We start from the raw sequence: 6,000 nt of genomic DNA on the forward strand, positions 1-6,000 counted from the left end.
TCACAATATATATACCTATACCCTTGCCAACCTGTACATAGTGAGCTCAGCACGATAGTATGGCACAGTTCAGCAGATATTGCTGCCAGCTAGCCATTGTTCTATAACTTTTTGATAAATAATCACATCTTCAATACCTTATAGACGATTCTGAGCGATGGTGTTGTTGCAGTTGATAGTGACATAAGTTATCTTTGGCAGATATTCATAAATGTTCTAAGTAATACTTACGTAAAGAAAACTTAAGTACCACAACTGATATCGGAAATAGTATAGTCACTCAATACACAACACGGGGAGTGTTCCGCATACCTTAAATAGATTCAGCAAATGCTGTGACATAGAAAAGCAACTTCCAGAAGCTAATTCCGCAGGCTGCATTAGCGGTTAACTATTATTAAATTGTGTCAAACTAGTTTCGGTTGCACACCCATTAAACTAACGTAACAATGTTAGAACGTAATTGGTAGCAAATAACAGCACCAGTTGTAATTAGATTTTTTAGCAGCACGACCAGTTTCAGTGGTTATCTGAATAAAAGGAAGTAACAACGTTAAAAAGAAACAAGGTACAAACAGAACAACTCGCATAAGGGAAACTGGCTACATACATCTTAAAAGCTAGGCAGTGAAGTAAATTAGATGATGTTGTATAAGAACAAGTCGTAATTATGAACTTACAAACCTATCGCCGTGGAGACTGGTGAGACATGTGAAGTGGAAGTGTTTAAATAGGGGACGGTTGGTTTACGGGACACATCAGAGGGTGGGATCCCCTCATTCGAAGGCGTCAGATTGCAAAGCCTGGGCTACTCTCAGGTTGGAATCTCCGTCTTCGAACATTGTGTCAGTCTGTCTGTCTGTCTGTCTGTCTGCCCGTCTGCCCACCGCTTACTGCTGTAGCTGTTCGTTCGTTCGTTCGTCCGTCCGTCCGCCTGCCTGCTCGCTGTCCATCACCGCCGCTACCGCTGCTGTCTGCTGTCCGTCCGTTCGTCCGTCTGTTCGCCGCCGCTGCCGCCGCCGCCGCCGCCGCCGCCCGGTCACCGCCGCCGCCGTCGCCGCCGCCGCCGTCGCCGTCGACCCTGGTCTTTGGCCGTCTTCGTCTTCCTCCGTCCTCGTCTTCCTCCGTCTTTGTCTTCGTCTGTCCCCTGTTTGTGTCCTTTCCTTTTCGTTCTGTGCGTTATTGTTTCTCCCTGACTTCATGTCCACCCCCACCACCACCGCCACCACCACCGCCATAGTTTACACTTCCCCTTCTGCCGCCTCCACCACTATAACGTGGTGTGCCCAGTCCCACCCGCCTCCTTCCATCCCACCTCTTCTCACTCTCCCTTCGCCCTCCCTCTTTGTCGCCCCCTCTCCAGCTTCTTCCTCCCGCTCCTCTCGATCTGATCCTTTCCCCCCACTCCCCCAGCCTGCCACTGCAGCTCCGGCTAGGGTGGTGGCCCGTCGGGCCTCTGTCCATGCCCAGCTCTCCCCGTCGCCTTCGCCATCACCGCCGTCGCCGTCACCGTCACCGTCACCGTCTCCGGCGCCGACTGCTGCGTCCACGCCGGGACCTGTCCCTTCCCACCACCTCCCTATAGCTCCCGCCCCTCTTGTCACCACCCGCCCTTCTGCCACCGTTAAGCGCCCTAGTGGCACCACCACCTCCTCTGCCCCCAAAAAGGCCCCACCCCATCCTCCTTCCCCCCCCCAGGGTGCCATGGATGTCTCCCCACCTGGCCCTGCTCCCTCCGCCTCTCCCTCCTCCTCCTCCCCCCCCCCTCTTTCTACAAATACCTCCTCTCCCGTCCCGATCCTTCCCTTCTTGAGGCGCGGAATCTCTCCCTCCTCCGCCAACACTTCCCTGGTGCACCTATCTCTCTCCTCACTCCCAGACGGGATTCCATTCTCATCTCCTCCCCCAGCCCCACCCTCCATACTGACATCCTCTCCCGCCTCCCCATCACCCGTTTTGGCCCCAACGCCTCCCTCACCCCTGCTCCTTCCCCTTCTCCTACCCGCCAACCCCAACCCCCGCGTTGCCCACCGACCCTCACCGCCGTGATCACTCGGCTCAGTCCGTCGATCACGGAGGAGGAGGTGTTGGTGGAGCTCAAGGCGCATCCCACGCTGGAGGTGCGGGCGGTCCGCCGCATTTTCAACTCGGCCGGCCCCACCCGCCTTATGCAGGTTTTCTCCGAGGACGCCCCCTCCATTGACCGCCTCCTGAAGGAGGGTGCCCTCCTCTTCAACCAGCGTTACAAGGTCGACCCCTCCCATTCTCCTCCTCAATCCCTGTGCTGCCAGAGGTGTCTGCGCTATAACGCGCACCCCATAGCTGAGTGCCACGAGGCCCCCACCTGCCCGCATTGTAGGCAGGCGCGCTTCCTCAGGCAGTGCCCTAACCTCCAATCCCCTCCTTCCTGCAATACCTTCAATCTCCCCCATCCCACCTACTCCCAAAAGTGTAAAGCCCGATCCCCTCTGACCACTCCTGAACTCACCGTCCCTGTCCGTCCCCTGGACGCCCCCACCCCTCCTGGAAATTCCCTTCGTCCCCCCCCTCATCGCTGAGGACATCATCCGGTTCCTCACCATCGTCCTCCAGAATGTCCATCCCTTTCAGCGCCCCCACACCCTCCAACAGGTATCCCTCGCCGCCCGTTCCATTTTCCACCTCAAAATGTACGCCACCTACTCCAAAAACCAGGCCCATTTCACCTTCTCAAGCCTTGACACCCTCGTCTAAATCCCTGTCATGGCGTGACAACAACATATCCTTTTCAACAATATCCGCTCCCTCTCCGCCAACAAGAACCTCTTCCTGCATACCCTTGCCACCCACTGTGTGGATGCCTTCCTCCTCAATGAAACCTTCCTCCAACCCCACTACTCCATCCACACCTCACCCTATCTCCTCCACCGCTCCGATAACCCCCTCCCAATTGCGCGTGGCGGAGTTGCCATTGGTCACCACCGCCAGATCCCCATTCGGCTCCAACCTCTCCTTCCCGACCCCACCGAACACCTGATCCTTAGTCTCTTCTTCCCCGGCCTTATTGTTACCTGCGCCACCATCTATGTCCGCCCTAACGCCCCTATTCCCTTCGACTTCCTCTCCCACATTGACCTTACCTTCTCCTCCTATGTGATCGCCGCCGACCTCAACATCCATAGTCGTTCCGCCACCCAGTTACGGCGGTGGCGTCGGTTCCTCTCCTCCCTTCAAGGCGACCTCATCCCCATCCCCCAGCACACCCGTCCCGAATACAACTCCACTCCTGATGTTATCCTCTTCTCCCCCAACATCCTTGGCCGCATAACGGTGGATGTCCTGGAGCCTATTGGTAGCGACCATCTACCTGTCCTCCTCACCGTTTCAGACGGTCGTCGCTCTCGCTCCGACCCTCGTACTGACCCTCTCCCTAAGTATGTCCACGACTATTCCTTTGCCGACTGGAATGCCTACCAGGATACCCTTTCCACCCAGGTCGATAGCCACCCCTTCACCTACCACCACCCTGACGATGTCACCCATGCCGCCTCCTTTCTCCAGCAGACCTTGTCTGAGGCCATGGAGGCCCACGTCCCTACTGTCGCCATCCATCCCCACCGTCCTACCTTACCCCCACAGGCCGTTCTCCTCCTCCGTGAATCCCGTCGTCTCTACCGTGCCTTCCTCTGCACGCGTGACCCGGACACACTACGACGCCACCGGCAACTCCAGCAACACATTCGTAATTTGCTCGCGGCTAAGAAACGCCGGGACTGGCGACAGACATGCACCCGTTTAAATGCTACCCTACCAATCAACTCGTCCAAGTTCTGGTCGGCCTTCCGTCGCCTTATCGGAACTAAACCCTCCCTCTATTATCCTCTTCTCCATGATGATCACCCTTTCCCTGACACCCTTAGCAAGGCCAATCACTTTGCCTCCCACCTCTCCGATGTATTTTCCATCCCCGATGATCCCCAGTTCGATTACTCCCTCCTCCCGGATGTCCGCGATCGAACTGACACCTCCGTCCCTCCCCTCGCTCCTGGTTTCCAGTACTTGGACAACATTGCACGCACGGCACTCAATGCCCCTATCACTACACAGGATCTCATTGCTACACTCCGCACAAAACGCAACACCGCTCCTGGTCACGATCGTGTCACCTACCATCACCTTCGTGAAGCTCCTGTCTCTTTCCTCTCCACCCTGGCCAGGCTCTACAATGTAGTCCTGTCCACCGGTTACTACCCCGACCTGTGGAAAACCTCCCGTATCCTCATGATCCTTAAACCTGGCAAACCGTCGTCCGCCGTCTCCTCCTACCATCCCATTAGCCTTATCTCGGTCTTCAGCAAGGTCCTGGAATCTATCCTCACCTGACGCATCCCCCGGCATCTCCGCCAGCACCGCCTCCTTCCCGTTACCCAGTGTGGCTTTCGGCCATCCTTCTCTTCCGATGACCTTCTCCTTCACCTCACTCATCTCCTTTCCGAACAGCTTAATTCCCGTCGCTCCACAATCTTCCTCTCCCTGGACCTCGAATGTGCATATGACCGCGTATGGCATTCCGGTCTCCTCTTCAAGCTTCAAACCTTCGCCCTTCCCATTAACTACGTCCGTCTGATCGGTTCCTTTCTCTCCCGCCGTCCTTCCTATATCACCATCCATAACACAGATTCCTACACCTTTTTCCTCTCTGCCGGTGTGCCCCAAGGCTCCGTCCTCTCCCCCCTTCTGTACCTTTTGTACACGGTGGACATGCCGCCGCCGTCAGCCCCCGTCCACCTTCTCCAGTTTGCCGATGACACCGCCTTCCTTGCCCTTGCCCTCACCCTACAGCGCTCCCAACACCTTCTCCAATCCCATCTTGACCGGTTCACCGCTTGGTGCAACCAGTGGTTGCTCAAGGTCAATCCCTCCAAAACCCAGGCGATCATTGTAGGCAAAACCACCCCTTCCTTCCGCCTCCTTGATTTCTATCTCACCATCTATGGCCGTCCTATCGCCCTCACTCCCACCCTTAAGTACCTTGGCGTCACCCTCGACCGTCGCGTCTCCTGGACTCCCCACCTCCGGACAATCCAAGCCAAGGCACGCTCCCGCCTCAGTCTCCTCAAGCTCCTCTCTGGCCGCACGTGGGGTCTGGACCCCTCCACCATCCTCCACACCTATAAGTTCCTCATCCGCCCTATCCTTTGTTATGCCCATCCGGCTTGGATCTCCGCCCCCCCCCTACCTTTTATATATCCCTCCAAATCCTTGAACGTCATGCTCTCCGCCTCGCCTATCGCATTCGTCTCCCCTCCCCCATGCGGATCCTGTACAATCTCATCCCCTTCCCCCACCTCCTCCTTTTCCTTGAAAGGATACGGATCCTGTACACCTCCCGCAAACTCGATCCTCCTCACCCTCTCGTCTCCCCGATCCTCTCCCACCCCCGCCCGCTGCCGCGCCTGTATTCGCACGTCCCACCCGGTCTCCATCTCTCCACCCTCCTTCCCCTCTCCCAAGGTGGCTTCCGCCAACTCCCCCTCCCTGATGATGTCCTCCTCCCCTGCATCTACCCCTCCTATCAACTTTGATCCTCCCCCCCACCTCCTGAGTCCTTTCCTTTAGGCACCCTCCCTCCCTCCCTTTCCTTTCACCCCTCCTCCCCTCTCCCCCGGGCTTCCCCTCCACCTTCCTCCCTCCCCCACTCTCCTTTGCCCATGGCATCTCTGCTCTCCCATTCCCCTTCCCCTTCCTCCTCCTCCACCTCCTCTCTTGGCAGGTCCCCAGACTCGTACACGCTCAGTGAACATTCCCACGCCGGAGATCATCGCCGTCAGTGTTTCGTGTGTGTGCCTTCGTTTGTGTGTAGTGTTGTTCGCCGTCACGCCACCACCGTTCACGTGCTGTCGTCATCATCCATGTTATGTGCACCGTGCCGCCTCGTGTTAGTGATGTTTCTCGTCCAGCGTGAACGGCTCCATGTTTTTTCGATTTTTAGTGTCTACATTTTTTGCCCACCGTTTTTAC

The sequence above is a fragment of the Schistocerca piceifrons genome, chromosome 7 (assembly GCF_021461385.2).
Source record: "Schistocerca piceifrons isolate TAMUIC-IGC-003096 chromosome 7, iqSchPice1.1, whole genome shotgun sequence".
Taxonomy (NCBI): Eukaryota; Metazoa; Arthropoda; class Insecta; order Orthoptera; family Acrididae; genus Schistocerca; species Schistocerca piceifrons.